This window comes from Suricata suricatta, chromosome 4 (genome assembly GCF_006229205.1).
Source record: "Suricata suricatta isolate VVHF042 chromosome 4, meerkat_22Aug2017_6uvM2_HiC, whole genome shotgun sequence".
NCBI classification, from domain to species: Eukaryota; Metazoa; Chordata; class Mammalia; order Carnivora; family Herpestidae; genus Suricata; species Suricata suricatta.
In genome coordinates, this window is record NC_043703.1 from 73,908,654 (window position 1) to 73,933,250 (window position 24,597).

A 24,597-nucleotide genomic window follows, 5' to 3' on the forward strand; every position below is an offset into this window, starting at 1 on the left:
TACATTTTTGTCATTTTCACTTGACACCAGCTAACTTCAGGTTTTGACCAAGTTATTTATATGAAATATCTCAGTGTAATAAAAGGAATTGCAGGTTATTTGAAATAATGACAAAGAAGACCCAAATGAGAAACTCCATTTCTATAATTAGTTTTCCTGAAAGTCAGGCATGTCTTGGAGGACAAGCTTTCGGCTGTATTATTTTTGTGCACAGGAGGAAAATTGTTAGTAGGTTTATAGATATTATTTTTATAATAGAATGTTAAATCCCCCCAAAACATCAACAATTGTCTCCTAGAACTACTCTATGTTTTTAAAACTTGTTTTAAAAAAAAGGATTCTAACAAGCAATAGGATCTTTTCTCCTTTCTCCACTCCAATGATTTAATGGGATAAATGAACCAACGTTTATATTTTTAAGCCTGTAAATATTTTATTTTGGGTATTTTGTATATTTGTTGATATAATTCCATTTTGTGCATCTGTATCATTGTGCATGTTGCTGTTTTTGATAGCCACTCTTTTAATGAATGTAAGAAGCTTGGACTAATAGCACTTTTCTTGTTTCATTCAAACATCTTAAAATGAAAACACAACACTGCCATTTTAACTGTTGGGTTTCATTCAGTCAATAAATTTTGTTGCTCCTTTACATTTAAAGTGAATTCTGTAGGTTTTTATCTTTTCAGGATGAATCTTATTTTCCAACCTTTTCCATTTGAAGAACTGATGCCAATGGTAGTGACCACAGTGGGCAGTGTGTGTGAGGGAAATCGGTGGAAACACTGACGGCGGGCCCCTATTTCTTTCCACACTTTGCAAACAAGTGAAAACCTGCTGTTTGCCTTTCGAAAGCCTTGTTGTTCTCACGTGGGTCTGATTTCTGAGCCTTTTGCTCAAAAAAATCTCCATTTCTCATAAGCACAGAGGAGGCCAGCTCATCTGCTGGGCCTGTTAGGACCAACCAACTGGAGTCTTGTCTTAAAGCGTTGTTTTCCGGTTTTTATTTTGTTCTGTTTTGGGGGAGGGTGTTGAAAAACAAAATTCAACTGAATAAATGTGAAGATCGAAATGACTTCGTTCAGCAATTTCTGAATTAGGCAGCATCCCTTCCAGCGAGGGGAGAAATACTTTGAGGAGTTGTACAAAATAGAGGGTTCTTATAGGAAGGATCGTGGGGGCAAAGAGTTATTAGTAAAAGAAATAAAAAAGGATTATTTCAGGGGCGCCTGGGTGGCTCAGTCAGTTAAGCATCTGACTTCTGCTCAGGTCAGGATCTCTCGGTTTGTGCGTTTGAGCCCCCCGTGGGGCTCTGTGCTGACAGCTGAGAGCCTGGCGCCGGTTTTGGATTCTCTGTCTCCCTGTCTCTCCCCTGCTTGAGCTCTCTCTCTCAAAAATAAATAAACATTTTTAAAAAGCATTTATAAAAATTAAAACTTCATGAACTGGAACTGAGCAGAGAACTTGCTTTGATGTACACAGAGATAAATATGGACTTCTTGGATTGGAGCTGAGGTATGAAGTGGTGAAGGGTACTTATAGACAAATAAGCAAACAGAAGGCAGTAGAGGTGGTTTAAACTGTCTTCTCAGACTCATGATTCTGAAATGAGAAGCCTACATACAATTAGGAGAGACTGAAGGGAAAATCCTAGTCTTTGTGGAAGAAGTCAAGGACAGGAGCGGAGCTGGTTGGAGAGCTGGCAGCTAAAACAGCAATGAATAGACATAATGGCACTGAAATCAGAAAGGCGCTTCCTCCTCCAGATACCAAACAATGGGCGAGAAGCGAAAGCACAACCATGTCTGAAGGCAGGTAGCTGGGTGGGTGAGTACACGCCCACTGAGTGGAAAGAAATCATTGATGTGTTTAATCGGGGAAAAAATGTAACTCTATGGGCTTGAGAGAAAATAATTTAAGAGAGAGAGCAACTGCTTCTGCCATTTCAAGGTGCAGACGTGCAAGACCCGTGCACTGAATCAGCCTCAGTGCCCGAAGACTTCTCACAGAGTGAGCATTGCTCTGCCCCGAGTGGGATGTGGGATTCTGGGAGTTAATGATAGCACCATTTTCCTCAGACAGAGCAGCCAGACTCAGAGAAACCCATCTGTTCTGACATGGAGGGAGTAGTTGGCCACACTAGACGTACTGGTAGACGTCAGTCTCCAATGTGGGTTCACAGGAGTTTTAAGGGCATACATAATTTCAGCCTCTCATGCTGTTTTCACTGTGTGGAGAACTTTAACATGAAGGTTTAGAATCCCAAAGGAGCAACTGTGAACCAAAGAGGAGTGAGAACACATGTCTCAGAAGGAAGAGGTCAATGTCATCAAGAGAACAATGCAATGGAAGACCGCCCTTGAATTTTTCTATACACCCATGCTTTGTGCTCAAGACTCCTGCCCACGGTAGGCCATGTCAGGTGCTCGTGAACCCGCAGTCACATGAGGAAAAGAATATTCCCAAGAAAGAATAGAAGTCTGGGCAAAGACCAGGACCCAAAGCTCCAGACACATTCCTTTTTCCTGGTTATCCCCAAGTAGGAGGCAGTTCCCATTTCAGATCATTCAAAATTTTGTGCTTTTCTGGCTTCTAGATCCATGATTTGAGAGCCTAATTTCCTGCTTAGCTCCTCAAATTTCTAGATTCCCCATGCCCTGCATAAAAGTGGCCTTTTAGAAGTAACTGAGAGTCCCTGATGGTTGTTCTCGGTGCCAGAAACTGCCTCCATGTTGGTTTTGTTGCCCAGGCAACATAGGCACTTTCTAGAGGATTCTGGTTCTCTTAGGAAGGGAAACTCTCGCCAGGTGCTCCAGTGGCCCCAGGTCTGATGTCACAGTCCAACTGCAGCTTTCCTCTGATGAAAATGTTATATCCATTATATGTGACAGAAACTAATTCATGTCATTTGGTTTAGCTCAACAACCATGAACTACTGCCTGTGTTAGGTTTGTGCTCAGCCTGGTGGGTATGAGTGAGTGAGACATAACACCTCTGTCAAGGCCACTTTAGGGCTGCCTGGGTGGCTCAGTTGGTTAAGGCCACTTTAGCTTCCCAACAAACTCCCTGAGTACAAACCTCTGCCTTGGTGTCATTTCCTGAGGAAGCTCAACCTTGGATATTATTATTTCCATTTTCAATGAAAAAGTGAAGCTTAGAGAGCTTACACGTTTTGGACAATACAGAAATTTAGATAGAGTTCTAAACATTTCTTATACAGAACACTTAAAAATGCCAGACAGTTTATTTTTATTTCTATGCATTTTTAAGCTGTCAAAGGAGGGAGGCCAGAAATCCTGGGATGTTACTACTGATTCCTGGAGGCCTGGAACTTTGGGCTTTTGGTTCCATGGTCTAGGAAGGGGCTGGCGACCATACAATAGGCAGTTAAATCCACATCAGAGTGGACACAGTTGTTTTGTAGCACTTTTTGGTAATTGAAAGATCAAGCAGGCACAAGATCAATAAGGATAAAAATTTGAGAAAGACTTTTGGGTACATATATAATCCTGAATCAAACAATTGGAGAATTCACATTCTCTTCAAGTACAAATAAAACATTAAAATTAGCTACCTCCTAAGCAATGAAGTAAGCCTTCTTTTTAAATTTTTTAATGTTTTAGTTATTTTTGAGAGAGAGAGAGAGAGCATGAGCAGGGGAGGATCATAAAAAGAGGGAGACACAGAATCTGAAGGCAGGCTCTAGGCTCTGAGCTGTCAGCATAGAGCCCGACCTGGGGCTCGAACCCACGAACCATGAGATCATGACATGAGCCAAAGTCGAACACTTAACCAACTGAGCCACCCAGGTGTCAATGAAGTAAGTCTTAAACTTTTCTAAAAAATCATTTACATGCAGAATATGTTTTAGTATGCTAGAAATTAGGAGAAAGAAGATAACTAAAATCACCCCATACATTTGGAACAAATTTTAAATGCATCTTTCAATTACTTATGGATCAAAGAATAAATGAGAATGGATACTAGAAAACTACTAGAAATGCATAATTATGAAAACATTACATGTTGTAACATGAAATATAGCCAAAGGCTACTTAGAAGGAATTTTACAGTCTAAACTACTTAGATCAGAAAAGATAAAAGGCTGAGAATTAATGAGTGAAGGATCCATTTTAATCCAATGTAAGAAGTTAGAAAAAGAATAACAGAAAAAACCCATAGACTGTATAAGTAAGATGTAATAAAAATTAGCAGAAAGTAACAAGACTAGAAACAAAGATACCCTAAAGGGGATCAACAAGGACAAAGATTGACTTTTTTGTAAAACATTTGTAATATTTATTAAGAAAAAAGAGAAAAGGTAAAAGTATGATTCAGAATGGGAAGGTGGGCATAACTTCAATGTGGCAAAGATAAAAGATAAAGAATGCTAGGAAGCTACGGCGGTAACTGTAACATGCAGACAACATACACCAAGTGCAAAAAATATAGAAACTGCCAAAAGTGACTTGAGAAGAAATAGATAACATAAAGAGTCCTAAAACTATTATAAAGACATGGGACTCGGTAGTGAGAACTCTCTCGCCCCCACCAGACAAAACAGTAAAGCCAGACGGGCAGAACCGGTGTCCTACCAAGCATCTGATGATCAGATAATTCCAGTCTGACACAATCTCTCTCTCTCTCTTTTTAAATTTTTATTTACTTATTTATTTCTTTCTTTTGGGGGAGGCATGCATGAGTGGGGGAGGGGGCAGGGAGAGAGAGAGAGAGAGAAAGAGAGAGAGAGAGAGAGAGAGAGAGGAGAGAATCTTAAGCAGGCTCCATGCTCAGTGCTCAGCACGGAGCCTGATGCGGGACTCAAAATTACGACTCTGGGATCATGACCTGAGCTGAAATAAGAGTCAGATGTTCAACTGACTGAGCCCCCTAGGGGACCCTAACACAATCTCCTTAAGGAAAGGAAGAATGATTTATTGTTGCATAGATCTGAGGAAAATTAAAAACCTCTCTCTATCATGGAATTCACCACTTTCATATTAGATTAGAAATCTGCATCTGGGCTGCCTGGGTGGCCCAAGTGGTTGAATATCTGACTCTTGATTTCAGCTCAGGCATGATCCTGCGATTGTGGTATTGAGCCCCCACTGAGTGTGAGGTCTGCTTCAGATTCTCTCTCTCTGTCTCTGTCTCTCTGTCTCTCTCTCTCTTTTTCTCTCTCTCTCTCTCCCTCTGCTCCTCTTCCCCACTGTTGTGTGCACACTTTCTCTCTCTCTTTAATAAAAATTTAAAAAAGAACATTGAATCTAGTAGTCTGTAAAACCAGCACTCATCATATCAAGTTGGGTTCACTCCAGGAATGGAAATATGGTTCAACATTTAAAAAAAGTCTATGACTATAACTTGTCACATTAAGAGATTAAAGGAGGAGCATATGATATCTTAAAGCTGCAGATTCACATGCCTGAAGGCACTTTTTAAAGTTCTTTAACAATTCTAGAATTTGGACACTTAATTCCTACCATGCTCTTAAAGCATTCAAGCTATTCAGGACACTGGGGTTCTTTAAACTTTAAATGTTCTGTCTATATTTCATCCAAAATAAGGTTCTAAAAATGTATATTCTCTTATGTATCATAAAGGGAAAAACAATGCTGGCAATTATAATTGTGAGATACCACGGATTCAACTATGTACCCGGCTTTAGAGATGGAAAATTGTGAAAATATGCATCCTAGAATGGATGAAATATTGATGTATTTGTTTAAAGTTTCAATAATAGTATTCTTCACTTATCAGGGAGGTGAAGGTTTATGTAAAATAAGACAGTTATCTAAATGCTGAGTCTATGGATGCCAAATACAGATACTAACATTTAGTGAAGAACGTATACAATCAAAGTCTCAATGTTTAGGAAAATTGTATATTCCTTTTTGTACAGAATTATACACTCTCCAGGAAATGAACATGAAAAAAACCCTCACGGGGTGCCTGGGTGGCTCAGTCGGTTAAGCGTCCGGTTTCAGCTCAGGTCATGATCTCCTGGTTCGCGGGTTCGAGCCCCGCGTCAGGCTCTGTGCTGACAGCTAGCTCAGAGCCTGGAGCCTGCTTCTGATTCTGTGTCTCCTTCTCTCTCTGACTCTCCCCTGCTAGCGCTGTCTCTCTCTGTCTCTCAAAAATAAATAAAAAACATTAAAAATTAAAAAAAAAAAGAAAGGTAAAAACCCTTGCATACACACACGGTTATTTTTCAAGCCTCCTGCTTTGAGGAAAATGAAGGCCCGTACATTTGACATCTTTGCCTCTCGTCTGCCTTCACTTACCCACATTGGCAGGCAAGAGACGGGGATAATCTAAAAAGATCTTTCTCTGCTAGCACCTCAGAGTTTCTCAGAAGACACCAGTGTCTCATGGATCTATGTCTGGTACTTACTTCCAGATGGTAATGTGTTTTTTTTAACAAGCTCCTAAATCTTTCGTTTGCCCATGGGACTGCATTTCTGAATACTCTTGTCACATCTTGTTTTCTCAGTCTGGCACATATGCACCAGGTCTGATACATAACCATACCCATCAATTTGTGCCTGCCTGGTGGTGTGAGGGAGATTTCTTTAAAGTGGAGAGCCCCGTCAAAGTCCAAGTCTAACACTGTGTTCAAGAGAACACTGGCCTCCTGATAGTGGTATCTCTCCACCTGTAGGTCCTTAGAGAAATAAAAGGTGAACCCTGGGTGCCTGGGTGGCTCAGTTGGGCAAGCAACTGACTTTTGATCTCAGCTCAGGTCTTGATTTCAGGGTCGTGAGTTCAGGCCCCACATTGGGCTCTGCACTGGGCATGAAGTCTACTTAAAAAAATAATAAACAGGCAAAACCCTACTTGGCTTCATTCTTTCTGATGGTCTATAGTTTCCCCACCCCAAAGACTTGCATCTTTTAATCATTTCTTTTATGACTGTACATTTTGGTTTTTATCTTTCCTTCTTCCTGCCATCTTTGTTCTTTGTTCTCCTAATAACCTTCTCTCATATTGACATTTAGCTCAGAATTATATTTCCAACAATTCACTTGTACTTCTTTAGTGGAAAATCCACATAACACCTGACTTTTCTGGGAGGCTTATCCCAAGAATCTTGAATCCATAAACAAGCATTGTTAGGGGTTATAATAGGGTTTTCCTAGTGTATGTTCTGTGGAAATTTCTGGATGATAAGAGTATCTTTGTTATTCATGGGGGTCCCCTCATCCACACCTGAGCCTATATTAAGGAGAGAGGTGCCTCAGGATGGGACCCCTTATGCCAGAGAGACCAACCATGTGAGCCTGGGGCTCTGAACTTGTGACATCAACCTGACCTCCCCACTTCCAGGGATGGGAAAGAGACTGGAGATTTACTGAGTTCAACTTTGAAGCCAATTATTTCATCATTTGTGCCTATGTAATGAAACCCCAATAAAATCTCTGGACCTGGAGGCTTCTCAGGGTAGCTTCCTGATGGTGAACACATCGTTGTTCTTGGGGTGGGGGGTGACAGCCCCAATTCTGTGAGACACAGAGCTTCTGTGTCTAGGACCCTCCAGACCTTGCCCTATGTGACTCTTCACTTGGCTGGTCCTGATTTGTATCCTTTTTAATAAGTTTAATAAGTACAGCACTTTCCTGGGTTCTCTAAGTCATTCTAATTATCAAATCTGAGGGGGGTCTTGGGACCCCTCCAACTGGTAGCTGATTGGTGAGAAGCACAGGTGACCACACTGGCAGTAGGCATCTGAAATGAGGACAGTTGGGGACCATGCCCTTACCCTGTAGAATCTCTGCTGACTCCAAGTGGCTAGCATCAGAATTAGATGCAGGGATGCAGTGGTGCGGTGGGGGGGGGGGGGGGACTTAATTTCATCAGGCCCAAATAACACTTACTTATATAAAGTTATTTTGGGGGTGCATCGGTGGCTCAATCAGTTAAGCATCCAACTTCGGCTCAAGTCATGATCTCATGGATCGTGGGTTCAAGCCCCACATTGAGCTCTGTGCTGACAGCTCAGAGTCTGGAGCCTGCTTTGCATTCTGTGTCTCCCTCTCTCTCTGCCCCTCTCCTGCCTGCATTCTCTCTGTCTCTCTGTCTCTGTCTCTGTCTCTCTCTCTCTCAATAATAAACATTAAAAAGAATTTTTTAAAGTTATTTTTGTGGGGCACCTGGGTGGCTCAGTCAGTTAAGCATCTGACTTCGGCTCAGGGCATGATCTCACAGTTTGTGACTTCGAGCCCTGAGTTGGGCTCCCTGCTGTCAACACAGAGCCCGCTTCAGATCTTCTGTGTCCCTCTCTCTCTGCCTCTCCCCCTTCTTGCTCTCTCTCTTTCTCAAAAATAAACATTTTTTCAGAAGTTATTTTTGGGGCACCTGGGTAGCTCAGTTGATTAAGCATCTGACTTCAGCTCAGATCATGATCTCAGAGTCCCTGGGTTCCAGCCCCGGGGGGGCTCTGTGCTGACAGCTGCTTCAGATTCTGTATCTCCCTCTGTCTCTGCTCCCCACCCCCACCCTGCTAGTGCTCTGTCTCTCAAAAATAAGCATTAAAATTTTTTTAAATGTTTTGTTATAGTACCTATAAACAAATAAAAATTGATCTATGAGTTACGAGTCACAGCCTCATAGCTTACACATGCCCAGTTGATCTACCAGCTACACTTGTTTCTGTTACTTTGTGAGGCTCTTTCTCTGAACCTTTGAAGAGTTACTCTTCCATGCTCTGCTTGTGGCTCTTGCTCAAGGTATGCTTGGAGGAGCTAACCTCCTGAGGGGCCCAGAGTGGGGAGGCCACACCTTGGATGGGGACCCACAGAGTGTCTTGGGCAGCGGGAAGAGGACTTAACATCATCCCCCGAGATTCCCAGGTCTGAGAACCCAGAAGAGAACAGATGAAAAGCCTGGGGCTCCCTGCAGGGCTAGAAAATGCAGGCAAGGGATCTAGCGCCTGGAACCACATCTCTGCCGTGGAGGAAGGGTGGAGAAGTGGAGAGGTGTGGGGTGGGGGGTGTGGAGGTGTGGGAGGCAGGTCGGGGCCGGGGGGAGAATCTGTGTTCCAAAAAGGCAAGCAGCAGAGCTGGCATCGCAGCCAAGGTGCAGCCTGAGGGCTCAGCCGGGCCCCAATCTCTGTCTCCCTACTTAGCACGCTTCGGGCCAAGGGCACTTTCAGCGGACTCCCTGTCCTCCGAAGGACTGCTCACATCCGTGAGATCCGCCAGGGACCGCCTCCACTTGCTGAGCCATCGCACGGGTCCAAGTCCAAGTGGGTCTGAGGTCCATTTGCCCTGATCACAAGAACTTCCACCAGGAAAGAGAAGAAGGGGCTGGAGCCTCTTTCAATCTACTTCCAGCTGTTATAAATGTTTGAAGGGTTTGCAACATGGTTTTCAATTTTTTATCACCCATTTGGGCTTACATGGTTCCTCCTTGACGTTGGCGATCAAGGGTTAGAAAAGGAAGGGGGAGCAACCCAAGGCTTAACACCTGGGGAGGAAAGCCCTGTGCAAGGTGGGGAGCTCGAATTTCTCAGTGAAGTCCTCTAACAGCCTTACTGAAGAGTTTTACAGAAAGCCAGTCCTAAATATTTTGTCTGGTTCTTCCTATCTGATTTTTCTTCACGTGACCGTGTGATGCGATATATGAACAAAATTTAATGTTCTTACCAAGCCCCTTATAGTTAGTTCCCTCGGGTTAGCCCGCCAGTGCCACATAAATATCATGTTCCATGCAGGTTGTGATAGGAAAAGCTTTGGGGGGGCCCTGCCCTTCACACGGTCATGAAGTCCCCAGACCCGTGTGAGATTTACTGGTATTTTAGGGAGACTCAAGACCATGACCAGTAATTCCAGCTACCCTCCCTGAGTGACACTGGGATAAATCTATGTATATTGCTTCCTCTCCCCAGAGCTGCTAGATAATCACAGCAAGAGCACCGACATAATAAATCTCAGTGGATTCTAGTGGGAAATGTAGTAGCTCACACAGGCTTAATACAGTTTTAATTTAAGATTTAAGAAATGTCTAATGTTTATTTATCTCTGAAAGAGAGAGAGAATGCCAGCAGGGGAGGGGCAGAGAAAGAGAGGGAGACACAGAATGTAAAGCAGGCTCCAGGCTCTGAGCTGCCAGCACAGAGCCCAGTGTGGGGCTCGAACTCACAGACCGCGAGATCCAGACTTGAGCCAAAGTCAGATGCTTATGCAACTGAACCATCAGGAGCCCCTCTACAGTTTTAATTTTAAAGAATCAGAAAGCAACACAGTTGTGTTATGTTACTAACGTAAGGTAAGCAACCACTGGGGTGGCCTGGTCCTGTGAGTTTAAATGCCATCCTTCAAATGGGCAATCCGGTGGAGCAAGGATATAGTTTGGAGGAAGGTCCGTCAGCCTGGTCCCCCAAGGAGAATATATTCAGTGTGAAGTCTGACCCACCTTGAGGCAAACAGGGTTTTTGTGCTCCTTACCAGGCAGCCACTAGCTAGGAGACCAAGCAGCTTTTTAATATTCGTTGGCCATTTGGGTTTCCTTTTCTACCCACTGCCTGCTTCCATTTTCCTCTTGGTTTCTCCATCTCCTAAATGATCATGCTTTCCTGCTCTTTCCCGATAGGCCAGTTCAGGGGCTTGCATGGGAGCTGTCCCCCAGCCCACCCCAGTGGCGGGACAGGATTCCAGTAGCTCTGCCCCACTGTGACTCTCCTTGAAACCTCTGACTTATTAGGTCTTAAAATCTCTAGGCACAGGATTAATTACTATAAATTCATCAGTGTCACTTCCAACTGAGAGTCCAATAATTTTAATTTTCACACTAACCCCATGAGACAAATGGGGTAGGGACAGGGTTATTGGAACAAAACTCCAGAACCTTTGAGCTGGAAGGATTTGGAGGTTATGTAGTCTAAGCCCTCCGTTTTACAAACGAGGAAACGGAGGTCCAAAGAGGAAAAATTATTCCCACCTGGTGAGTGAGAGTATGTGGTAAGGGAGGGGACAGGTTTCAAGCCAGACTGAAGTCAGATCTTTGTCTGGTTCTCCTTTCCAGTGTTGGATGGCATGCAGAAGAGCAGTTCAGGCTTTTGCTAGATTTCCAAGTAAGTGACCCACCATTCCTGAAAAGGGTGTTCTTAATTAAGGCACGTGCAGAGGAGGATGGAAAGATACAGGTTCAAGAGAGATTCAGCAGGATGTAGCAGTACTTGATGCCCAATTGGATATGAAAGGAGGGATGAGAGGCAACTCAGAAATTTCTAATTTGTTGAAAGACAGGTAGTAATTAATTGAAATAGGGAATACTGAACAAAAAACAAATGTTAAAGACAAGTTCAGTTGAGGTATGTTGAGTTTTTAGGACCTTGAGATAAAAATGCCCTTTAAAGATAGGAAACTGGAGGGGCACCTGGAGGCTCAGTCGGTTGAGCATCCGACTTTGGCTCAGGCCATGATCTCACGGTTTGTGAGTTCGAGCCCTGCATCAGGTCCTCTGCTCTCAGGGTAGAGCCTGCTTTGGATCCTCTGTCTCTCTTTCTCCTGCCCCTCTCCTGCTCACACAACACACACACACACACACACACACACACACACACACATGCACACACACACACACTCTCTCTCTCTCTCTCTCTCTCAAAAATAAGTTAAAACATTAAAAAAAGATAAGAACCTTGGTCTGGGTGGAGATAATGCTTATGAACATTTTTTGGATACTAGCAGATAACACCAGGTCATAATTCATTTTTTCCTCTATCCCTCGAACACATTTAAAGAAACTAGTTTTAAGGTAGTGACTTACTCAGATCCGTGTGCCTCCTTCCCAGAAGATAAGCTGCACTAAGGGAAGAGAAAATACAACCCTGACAGAATTGCTCAAAATCATGCTTGCTGGGAATTAAAACAACTGAGATTAGACGTGACTGTTGAACCTTCCTTAGATGAAATATATGAATAATTAAATATCTCAATTGAAGTTCCCAAGGATCAAGAGATCTGTTCCTGAAGAAGAGGAATAAATATATTTTAAAAAGTATGCCCTTTGTGGGCGTCTCTGGGTGGCTCAGTCGGTTAAATGACCAACTTTTGATTTTAGCTCAACCTGTGATCTAACGGTTCATGAGTACAAGTCTGAAGCCCATTTGGGATTCCCTCTCCTGCTCTCTCTGCTCCTCTAACCTCCTCAAAAAAAATAAATAAACTTAAAAAAAACATTTAAAAATAATCTTCCCTTTGTGGACAAAAATGCCTGTGTCTACCATTTGGACAAAATAGACTGGATTATCTGACAGTGAACAATTCCATTTTTAGTAGAAGACCAGAAGCAATGCGAGTCATTTCAGAATGTTGTTTAATATGTTTTTAAATGGGGGGGAAGGGGAAGACAGTGCTCTTCCTCCTTCTAAAAAAATCCCTTTTAAAAATTCCTTTCAAATGCACTGGTTTTTTTTGTGTTTGTTTTTTGAGAGAGAGGGTGCAAGTGAGTGAGGGGCAGAGAGAGAGAGAGAGAGAATCCCACAAGAGGCAGAGAGATGGGGGGTGGGGAGAGGAAAAGAGATGGGGGGTGGGGAGAGGCTCACCAGAAGCAGGGCTCAAACTCACGAACTGTGAGATCATGACATGATCTGAAGTAAGATGCTTAACAACTGAACCACCCAGGCGTCCCATAAATGCACTCTGTCTTTTGTTGAATTTTTTATTTCATTGGATGAAAAAAAAAATCAAAGTAAGGTTTGTTCCCAACAAGGGCGTCCTAAGTCAGACAGTAGTTGAAGGCACAGAAGTAGTTGAATGGTCCCCAGGGGCACAGGAAGCAGGATGCAGAATTCTGGTGGAGGGGACGGCTCTTAAATTCGTCTTCCAGGATCCATATTCCCTCCTCCGAGTAACAACATCCTATTTCCTCTGAAAAGCACCTCTATTCCTATCGCTCAGTTCAACTTGTTCCGGTAGGGATGGCCCCACATTCTGGACCCAGGATGGGACATGGCACTCAAACACGGTGCATCAGGATCCTGCAATCCTTGGTGACAATGGTTGATTCAAAAAGGAGCATCTGACTCACTGGTCCAAGGAGACATCACTCTGGGTCTTCTGCTAAAACTCTGGGAAAAGGGGCTCTTCGTCTGCTGGGGTTGTTGTCCCGGTAGGAATACGAACAAGGAATTGCTGTTGGCCAGCTAGTCACCGCAGGGAGATCTTGCCTGAGAGAGAAGCAGCGAGAACAGAGCTAAGAGAATGACAGAGACCCCGAGTCAGCAAATTCTGACGTCCAAGCTCCTGGACCTGTCCTGACAATGCTAGTTGTATTCTTGAACTCTTTGAGCCAATTAATTCCTTCTCGTATAAAAGGCAATTTCAATTGTCATCTGACACTTATAACAACAACAAAAAATCATGATGAAAGCACTCAGGAACATTAACATTTAAAATGTGTTTTTTAAACCTCAGTCTTTGAATTTTGCTTTCACACACACGGGGATACAGGTGATTGAGGGACCCAGCGCTGTCTGCTTAACCTCTTTCTATGGTGCGGAGCAGGGAAGGTGGAAAGCACCTCTCTCACTCCCAGGATTCTGCATGGGACTTGGTATCTGCCAGGAAGATGAGCTTGGGAGACACCTTGACTGGAAACTGGGTCGTCTGAAGACAGTGGACCTCATGAGGGACTGGTATCTGGACGGAGTTGCAGGAGGAGAGAAGTGAGGGGGGCAGGGCACCACTGCTGGCACAGCTCCCGCTCGAGCTGCTGTAGTTTTGGTGCCAGCAGCCTGGAGGCTTTGATTCAGGAGCTTCCTCATTGGGCAGAGGCAGAGTGGTTCCGTTTTGTGTGTAGGGTTCCTGGAAGTTTTGCACTCCCGACCTTTATGTGAACGGTCTGTGCTCTTAGGCCCCTTTTGATTCTACTGGCTGGAGTACATCCTTCAGTTTGTTACTAACAACGTTGATCAGTACCATGCAAAGTACATGTTTCTAGGGAGACGAACAATAGGCTTTGTCAATTTTTCAACCAGTTTTGTAATCCAGAAAAGGTAACACATTTGTTGTCTTAAGGGCTAGAAAAAGGGAGGAAGGAACGCTGAAAAGGAACAGTAAGATCTAAGAGGGAAGTGCTCAAAGGCCATTTAAAGAGGAGACATCAGCCGAATAAACTGTTACAGAAGAGTGAAATGCTGAAATTAGGCCACTGCACTTGGCGGGTTCAGGAAAGTAGAGGGACAGAATTCTAATTGCAGTAGTGAATTGAGAAGTGAATGAATGATAAGAAGAAAGTACAGGGAGTATAGAATATTTTTAAAAAATTTTTTAAAATGTTTATTTATTTTTGAGACAGACAGAGACAGAGTGGGAACAAGGGAGGGGCAGAGAGAGAGGGAGACACCGAATTTGAAACAGGCTCCAGGCTCTGAGCTGTCAGCACAGACCCGATGCTGGGCTTGAACCAACAAACCCTGAGATCATGACCTGAGTGGAAGTCAGATGCTTAACTGACTGAGCCATCCAGGTGCCCCTAGAATACTTTTTTAATGTTTATTTATTTTTTAGAGAGAGAGAGAGACAGAGTGTGAGTGGGGAAGGGGCACAGAGAGAGGGAGACACCGAATCCCAATCAGGCTCCAGGCTCTGAGCTGTCAGCACAGAGCCTGGAGCTTGCTTCGGATTCGGTGTCTCCCTCTCTCTCTGTCCCTCTCTGGCTTCTCTCTTTCTCTTTCAAAAATAAATAAATAAACTTAAAAAAAAAAAAGAAAAGAAAAGAAGAGGGTGTCTGGGTGGCTTAGTCGGTTGGGTGACCAACTTTGGCCCAGGTCATGGTCTTGCAGTTCCTGAGTTCCAGCCCCACTTGAGCTCTGTGCTGACAGCCTTCGATTCTGTGTCTCCCTCTCTCTCTGCCCCTCCCCCACTCATCCTCTGTCTCTCCCTCTGTCTCCAAAATAAATAAATGAAGAAGAAGAAGGGGATGGGGAAGGGAAGGGGGAAGGGGGAGGGGGAGGGGGAGGGGGAGGGGGAGGGGGAAGTGAAGGAGGAAGAAGAAATACATCCACAGCAGTTACAGCCAGGCTGCAGAGTGGGAAATTCCTGACTTCCCCTAGAAGGCACTCGTTTCTGACATAGGAACCCCAGTCGAGGAGCAGACGTGGCCCACCGCTTCCTGCAGGGCAAATTTACTCCCAGGAAAAGTGTAATGACACACTTTAGAACTATCCCCAATGAGGAGCGAGTGAGGGTCTGTGACATGTGCGCCTTTTTGGATCTGATGTGCTCCCCTTAATCACATGTAGCAAAGCCAGTACTTAAAGTAGCTGGGCCACCAGGGAATTGGCACAAAATCTGCTTTGAGTTTTAATTTTATGTTGCTCCCCTGAGGGTATTCTTAATAGAAGTGATATTTTGAATTCCTGAACTCATCCCCACCGTCGGTCTCAATTTTTCTCATTCACTCCTTACAACAACCCAGGTCTTCCACACCACAGGTCTGCAGCTGAGACAAGAAACACCGAGCCTGGTGGTGGGACAACATTGAGAACAGGCAGGGAATACATCAGAGGGTATGGATGGACTTAAATATATATCATGGCAAGAGGAAGAGGGTAAAGTTCGATGTGCCTCGTAGAGTCATCTTTCCAGAGCACAGCTCTGATTAGTCTGTCCTCTGCTCAGTCGGTTTTTTTTAAATTAAGTTTGCACATTCTCTTTTTTTTAATTCTTAAAATGTTTTTTATTTATTTTTGAGAGACAGAGAGAGCATGAGCAGGGGAGGGTCAGAGAGAGAGGGAGACACAGAATCTGAAGCAGGCTCCAGGCTCTGAGCTGTCAGTACAGGGCCTGATGACGCGGGGCTTGAATCCACGAACCGTGAGATCGATCATAACCTGAGCCGAAGCCAGATGTGTAACCGACTGAGCCACTCAGGTGCCCCATGCACAAACATTCTTAATACCTAGAGAATAAAGTTCAGAATCTTAGGCATGGCATTCTGGATCCTTTAAGCTCTGTCCTCAAACTTTACTTTCATGATTTCAAAAGAATTTTTTTTTTACATTTATTTATTTTTGAGACACATAGACAGAACATGAGCGGGGGAGGGTCAGAGAGAGAGGGAGACACAGAATCTGAAGCAGGCTCCAGGCTCTGAGCTGTCAGCACAGAGCCCGTCATGGGGCTCAAACTCACAAACCATGAGATCATGAACTGAGCCAAAGTCGGACGTTTAACCTACTGAGCCACCCAGGCGTCCCTCCTTTCATTACTAAAAATTTTTATGTTTAAATATTAAAGATTTCAGTACACAGAGAAGTTCAAGAGGAAGATAATAGACACCCAAGTGCCCACAAGAAAACTTAGACTGTTTGTTGGTTTACCATATTTGTTTCCTATCTTTGTGTAAAGAAAGTCTTAGACAAGGCCTTGGGGGCCCCTGGGGCCTTGGGCACCTGCACTGGCCCACAGGGGCCGAGGGGGCTGCCTGGTTCCTTGATGGTCCGGTGGTAAACCGGGGTCTGGGCCTGGGTGTCTGCCATCAGCCAGGGGTCAGCCCCACCGAGGGGCACCGCTCTGAGGTGACGACGGTGGACCAGCAGCCTGGGCGGGACCTGGAAGAGAAGAACCGAGGAATTGCGGTGCTTGGGATGAAGAGAGCTCACGCCAACAACCCATTCAGTAAAAGCTTATGCTTCCAAACCGGAATCGAAAGTGTGGACAATAATAGTCAGGAGTGAAGTCCCAGGAATATTCTGTGCAGGTTCTTAAGGAGAGAGTCAAAGTGAATCCCAGTGAAGTCGGTCCTTTCGTCTCCAAAGTGAGAGCAGTGATTAAAGAAGTGGGGGTGGAGGGGGGTGTGGCCACTGCCAGGCACTATCAGGATGCCCTTGGCCAAAGACTTCATCTTTTCTGCACGTGGGCACCATGGCCAAGAAGCCAAAGCAGTGGGTTCAATCAGCCTTGTTCTAGAACTGAACCAGGGTGGGGAGGCTGCCTACCCCACACACGCCTTGGACCTGGCAGGGAAGTTTTTACCTCGGGGATCTGTTGCAATGAAAGTGGCAAAATTATCAACTAATCAAGGGATGGAGATGGATTTAGTAACAGGATTTGCCATAGAAGAAGCTTGTTATACTCAGACTATTCCACAAAAACAAGCTTGAAGGTCTTGTTTGTAGAGGGAAAAGGTCCCCTCACTCTAAAGGAGAAAAGAAGAGACAGAAATTTTTACAACACCCGTGTAGTAAAGATACTTCCGGAAGTATCTTTCAGATTCACATATGCCTCAGCTTCCGGAATCCCAATGACCAAAGTGAAAAGCGAGTTATCTGTTGAGCGACTTAAGCATCTGGAGTGGACCATACGTGTACTTTGTCCAAATGTGTCTCGTGTCATGTCCGTTCAGCTTTATAAAGCTAGCAGTGTATACTGTCAAAAACAGATTCAAAATTAGGTACACATTTTAAAATATCTCCTGCATTCAAGGCTTTCTGTTCTTTATTTCATAATGTGGAGAACTAATATAGTGCCCACTCTAGGAAATTATGTTGATTGTATGTCTACTGTGCTGCAGTATGAAATAAAATTATTTCTATGTACAAAAAAAAAAAAAAGTCTTACAGATGAAGTGTAAGCTCCCTGCTGCCTGCAGTTCCCATGCGGAGTTCAGTGTCATGACCATCCTCGAAGGAATTGCTATCCTGAACTTGTTCTGTATCCTTGTCATCCATGTTTTTATGTTTTCGTTAATTACAGGTTTCTTTAGACACTGTATAGTATTATTCAAGGAGGTTTAAACTCCTATATTAACTAAATCACACTGTGTGTATGACCTTCTAACTCGCTCTTTAAATTCAGTGTTTTCGAGATTTATCCATGTTAATAATGTAGATCTACTTCATCTATTTATTTCAACTGTGATACCGTATTCCCATGCGTGGATATATCAAAATTTAGCCATTCTCTTTAAAAATATTTTTAATGTGTTTTATTTTTGAGAGAGAGAGAGACGGAGACAGAGCGTGAGCAAGGGAGGGGCAGAGAGAGAGGGAGACACAGAATCTGAAGCAGGCTTCAGGTTCTGAGCTGTCAGCATAGAGCCTGATGCAGGGCTTGAACTGACGAGCTGTGAGATCATGACCTGAACCAAAGTCAGATGCTCAGCCAACTGAGCCAGCCAGGCGCCCCCAAATTTATCCATTTTTTTAATGAAGAACATTCATTTTGTTTCTATACATCAGTGCTGTGACCCATGCCCTCATGCACACTTCTTTGGGCACATACATGAGTTCCTCCGGGGCAGTAATTTTTCAAAATTGTGCTCTATTACCGATTTTGGCACCAAATTTCCTACCCACTATGGAACTCACAGCACTTCATGGCATGTGTTCTATGTCCTAATCTCTCCCTGGCTTCATTCTTTTTCCTTGGCTTTATCACCTCAAGTATTCTGTATACGTGTGTGTGTGTGTGTTTTCTGGAAGCATTGGTGGAGTGCCGCATAAATGGATCAATGAATAAATAAACAGATTATTATAGTAAGACAGCAACACTAGACAGGATAGAAGGGGCAGATCAAATAATGTACCCATTACAGAATTCTGCCTTAAAGCTAATTTTTGTCAAGACATCCTCCTCTTTCATAAATAATGTAGTTTATCATTTCATAACTTTGGCATTTTCTAGTAGAGATCTAAGTTCATTCCATCTCAACTATCTCAAAGATTAAAGATTAGGTTTTCATGTTTCCTTGCATTGATCAGCGTGTTAATATATAAATCAAAAGGATGATTTGTGAGCTTGCAAATATCCAGGGCGAGGGGCAGAAAGAACAACAGCTGTCCTTACTGTTAGTCAGTGGATCCTTCTCTTTGAAAAAAAAATTAAATAAAAAGTTCAGACTTGTGAATGCCATTATCTGCCTGCAAAAAGATTGTATGTAAATCACATGCAAATTAGCCCCACTGTCAAGTGACTAAGAGTAGTTTTTGTGCCTCACATGCTCAGCTAATAAGAAATGTGGGGTGTAAGTGGTTCTTTAATAGTGTTTTGGGAGCTAAGCCATTCTTCGGCCTTCAGTGAATAGGACTTTTATGTCTTGCCCTGATTAGCCTTTTGTGTTATGTGTTGGAGCCTTTTTCCACCTCAGTTTAAGAATGTCTTCTGATGTTCAACCACTTGATTTTGTTATAAATGTCCTATTTTTTTTCTTTTGTTATTATGGAAACTATCCGTCCTATAATGTAGCAGGTGTTTTCAGTGCCTCCTTTTTTCCCCTCTGACCTGCTGTTCTGCTTCAGTTCCATTTCACACACAGATTGGTTGGGCAGTTTTTAATGACTTGGCAAGTCCAAACAGTTTCTGGGAAGAAACAAAAAAATAAAAAAATAAAAAAGAAAAATTTGAAAAGGAAAAGCCAGGCAAACCAGAAATTTTTTTGTTCCAAGTGACCTAACGAGTCATGGCGATTGCTGTCATTTTCTGGTTTAGTGAACAATGAAGTAAAAATTAAATGAATAGTAAAAACCCTACTTAAATTATTTTCGCATGGATGGATTTTCTTGCCCCTCCAAATGTTGGATTTCTCTTCGTGCGGTTCTATCTCGTGCATTTTCAAAGTGTGTGGGTGTGTGGACAAATTGGGTCACTGGGTGAATGGAGAGAGTTTGAAGGTCAGTGAGTTTCCAAGTGCTTGTTTAAATTACTAGCCGAGTCTCATGCCATCCTCTGGGACAATTGCTTTTTCCCTTTACTTATGGCCCAAACCACATGATAGGGCGATTGAAAGTGCAAGAGAACTCTCTGACACCGTCTGAGATCATGCTCTGCCGTTGGAAATTCTTGGTTTTCTTTTCAGAGAATTTGTCCATAAGCATACTTTGGACATACTTGCTTCCAACAGATTTTTTTCCCTCACTTATTAAAAAATGGCATTTTATCTGTGAGCACGTACATTCTGGAGACAGGGTCTGTTTCAGGGTTTTCCACCTCAGCGCCATCAACATCTTGGGTTGGCTAATTCTTCGTTGTGGGGGCTGTCTTGTTGTCCGTTGTAAGATATTTAGCGTCACCCCTGCTCTCACCCGCCAGGTCCAGGGGATACCCCACTGACTCCCAGTTGAGACAGCCCAAAATGTCTCCAGACAGTGAGGGATGGTGGACTTCATAAGAGTGTCCCTGTTGAGAACCACTGGCCTGTTTTTACTTATCTGAGGAAAGCAGAGGGTGTGAAAAACGAAATCCCATGTCTCCCCAGGCAGAAAGGAGTGTGGCTCTCACGGAGTTGGACCCAGCCCCTGGGGAAGGCAAGCAGGCCTTTTCACTTACCCCTCCGAAGGAAGGTAATCAGAGGGGTCCAGGATCCCCCCACCCAGCTTTGCCCAGACCAGGAGCAAATAGTCACTCTGTTAGAAATGTGTGCTGTTCCAGGCACTGGATCTTACCCATAATCCTTTGAGGAAGGTAATATTATCCATGTTTCACAGGGAGGGAGACAGAGACTCAGGTTGAGTTAACATGCCCGCCAAAAAATTGGGGAACTCAAGATTCAAACCCTGAGCAGTAAGGATGGTAAAGCTTATCATGTACCTCCTACCACTACACAGAAAGGTATTAGGTGTGATCCAGACCTGCAGGGTGTGGCCAGGGAGGCAAGCCAGGGAGGAGGCTGAGAGGGGGCCGGGGTCTGGTCTAACAAGAAACCATCCTTTTGTTCAGTTTCTCGTAGGAAGTCAAAAGCCTCCGAACTTCATGTTCACTTCATGTCATGACTGATGGAGGGAGCTGATTTGGGCATCGCCAATATTCTCCTTAAAATGCTCCAGTGCTGGCCAGGACTGAAAAGCCAGTTGTCGGCTCGAAGCCCAGGGGAAACATGGAGAGCCTAAAGTTAAGGCTTTAGAGTCACCGGCCCACAGTGGGCAGCCCCAAGCCCCTGGGCCACGCAAACTTGAGCAGCCCCATAAAAACTGCGAATGAATCTGGTCTTTTCTCACATTAGGGTTGCCTTGTGATTCTTCCCTGAGGACAGGAGAGCGGAGAATCCGAGAGAGAAGACCAAGCCACGGCTGTGGGGCTTCAGAACCGCCCCGACCACCGGGTCAGGCAGGGGATTACCGACCACAGCCCTGGGTCTGATGGTGTGACAGGCACAAAGCTGCATGTAGGGCTGGGTTGCTCCAGGCATCCAGCAAGGTCTTTGGAATCCGTGTTTCAACAGCACAAGATGTGAGGTTGATTACAGTCAGGGGAAGCGTTCAAAGAAAGAACAGAGGGGTTTCATGGGGAATTTTATTGTTTCTGCTGTGTGTTGGGTGCCGAGACCTCTGTACTGAATCCTCATAAAAGCTCTAATGGAATACGTGTGTTTCACGTTATTGCTTCGTGGAGGTGGGTCAGCCACTGGAGACGGCTCAGAGTGCTCAGCACAGACTGAGCACCGAGTACTGACCACAGACATGAGGGTCCCTACGGGGGCTCCACACTTGCCAAGCCCCAGCCTCACTCTGTGGGAAATGGGGCAGGCCACCAGCAGCCTGTATCTGTAAAGTTTCTTATACGTGTCCTCATAGTCTCGGCCTGGAAGTCCTGGCAAGCACGTGACTGTTCTCAGGCCCTCTTAATCTCAGGAACCCATGTAATTCTTCCTTTTTTTTTTTTAAATGTTTATATATTTTTGTGTGTGAGAGAGAGTACAAGCAGGAGAGGGGCAGAGAGAGAGAGGGACACACAGAATCAGAAGCAGGATCCAGGCTCTGAGCTGTCAGCACAGACCCTGATGCAGGGCTCGAACCCACGAATGGTGAGATCATGACCTGAGCTCAAGTTGGACGCTTATCCAATTGAGCCACCCAGGCGCCCCTATGTAATTCTTTTAAAGAGAAAACCAATCAGGGTGTAGGGACTGCTAGATCAGTGTCCACAGGTGAAATCTATTTGGGGAGCTACATAATGATAAACCCATTGATTTAGTCAGTTTTCATCCTTTTGGCCAGTTTGCATGTCTTGGTGTGCCAAGAATACTTCTAACAGCTGACCTCATTCCCAGTCAGCTGTCAGTTGCATATAATCGAATATCAATCATTGTCACTGTGGAAAAGCTAGTGTATCATCTTTAGTTATTCTTTGGAGGTTAAAAGAAGCACATGGAACTGAAGCAAAGCAGAAGCAAGGCCCTTTCCAACCGGGTTTGGAGACACAAGATCTGGGGTGAAGAAGCCTACAGGGTGAGGCCGGGACCCAGTGGACCAGAAACCAGTTGGAGAAGCGTAGAGCAAAAATCTGATGAGAAGAGGAACACACAGAACTATGAAACTTTGTTCCAGCCTTCAGGGAGCCTCACGGAACTCGTGCACTCAGAAAAAGAAAACTCACAGAGGTCTGTCAACTCTTTGAATTCAGAAGAGGAGAGAGAGCCTTCATATTCATTCCTGCGTGTGCACAAATGCGTGTGTGTGTTTGAAGGCAGTGTAGATATGAGAAGATCATATCTGTATATGGTCTTCTATGTGCTACAACTTTTCCAGGTGCTTGGGGTAAAACAGTGGACAATATAAACCAAAACAAAACAGTCTTTGCTTATGTGGCGATTACATGATATCTATATATTTCTGAATATGTACATACAGAATGAATATATGGATGTATTTATCAAATCTCATCCACTTCAGACCATACTAGTGGCTAGTAAAGCACTGATGAGTCACTGTTCTTTCTTTGAAGAACAGATGATAAACATCAACGTTTTAACTGGCTTTGCAACATGCAAAAGCACCCACTCCCTAGAGATCATTATCTTGTTTATACCACCAATTGATTTAGCAACCTTTTCATGAAGAAAGTATGTGGTGGAAGGTACATTTCAGGTCACGATGTGTTCATACATCATGATGGAAATCGAAAATTTCAATGACTGAGTTTTTACTGCTGCAGTGTTCAGCAGAGCAGGGTGCGGCTTTGGGAGCTGCTGAGTTTGGCCTCTAGTTTATGAAAGCGCAGATTGCCTCGAAGGTGTTGACATTCTTTAAATAGAATAAAATATGTACGGGAATGACTCATCCACACAGTCTCTTTTTTAAGGAAGTTAATCTAGCTTCCTATTTAAAGACTTGGGAAGTAATCCACTCCAGTTTGAACGGCAAACTGCTGCCGTTTAACAGCCAAACTTCCTCTCCTGAACTTTTGTATCCGTATCTTATTACGAAGAAGCAACAGCCCTGGACTCTAACATCAGTGTTAGGACACACTGCATGTTCCAAGACAGTTTGCAGAAACTGACCTTGGGGGACCCTCCCTCATCGCTGCTGGGAGTACAGATGGCGCAGCCACTTTGGAAGACGGTTTGGAAGTTTCTTACAGAACTAAACATACTCTTACTGTACTATCTAGTAATCACACTCCTTGGTTTTTAGCTAAAGGAATTGAAAACTTCTGTCCACACAAAACCCTGCACACAGATGTTTATGGGAGCTTTATGCATAGTTGCCAAACCTCGGAAGCCACCAAAATGTCCTTCAGTAGCTACATCTAGACAATGGAATATTATTTAGCACTAAAGAGAAATGAGCTATCAAGCCCTGAAAAGACACAGAGGAAACATAAATGCATATTACTAAGTGAAAGAAGCCCATCTGAAAAGGCTACATGCTAAGTGATTCCAACTATATGAGACTCTGGAAGAGGCAAAATTGTGGAGGCAGTAAAAAATGAGTGATTGCTGGGTTGGGGAAGTGAGGGTGGGGAAGGATGCATAGACAGAGCACAGATGATTTTAGAGAAGTGAAAATACTCACAGGGTACTATCATGGTGCACACGTGTCATTCTCCATTTGCCCCAAACCATAGAACGTGCAACACCGAGAGTGAACACTAATGTGAACCGTGGACTTCGAGTGATAATGATGTATGGGTGCAAGTTGATCAGTTTTATAGGTGCATCAATGACAACACATGAGTGTTGTCAGCACTCTGGCAGGAGATGCCTCCATCGTGAGGGCAGTTGTACACGTGGGGAGAGGGAGTACGCTAGAAATCTCTGTGCTTTCTGCTCAGTTTGGTTCGGAACTTAAAACTGGTGTTAAAAATGAGGTTTATTGGGGCGCTTGGGTGGCTCAATCAGTTGGGCGACTGACTTCGGCTCAGGTCACGATCTCACAGTTTGTGGGTTCAAGCCCCACAATGGACTCTGGGCTGACAGTTCAGAACCTGGAGCCTGCTCTGTCCCCCTCTCTCTCTCTGCCCCTCCTCCACTCATGCCCTGTCTCTCAACAGTGAAGAAATGTTAAAAAAAAATAAAAATAATACTACGTGTTTAATAAACTAGAATTTGATCATGTAAATATTACTAATCAGATGGGTCTTTTTCTAACCTGTTCGGCGGATTGATAACAGACTGGTACAGAAATGTTTGCGGGTGAGGCCTTGGGCTGGCTCCCTGAGCGCGGGTGTCTTTTTTGCCTCGAGCAAGATTTGCTAGTGCAGCAGTGGTACGTCCCCTCCGTTCCTCGCCCTGAAAGCCGCATTGTGCAAGTTCAGCCTCCGTGCCCGCTGGCAATTTTCACTAATTGTTTACAGTGCTCTAATTTTTACACTCTCTTTAAAGAAGCTTTGTGTGTGCTGATTGCGGAAGGTAATATTTCGGGCATCAGTAACC

General features: G+C 44.1%; 1 pseudogene; it reads left to right on the plus strand.

Annotated features, from left to right (window-relative positions):
• The first annotated feature begins 1,730 nt into the window (after positions 1-1,730).
• Positions 1,731-17,282, plus strand: LOC115290607 (annotated as a pseudogene).
• Positions 17,283-24,597: the final 7,315 nt, after the last annotated feature.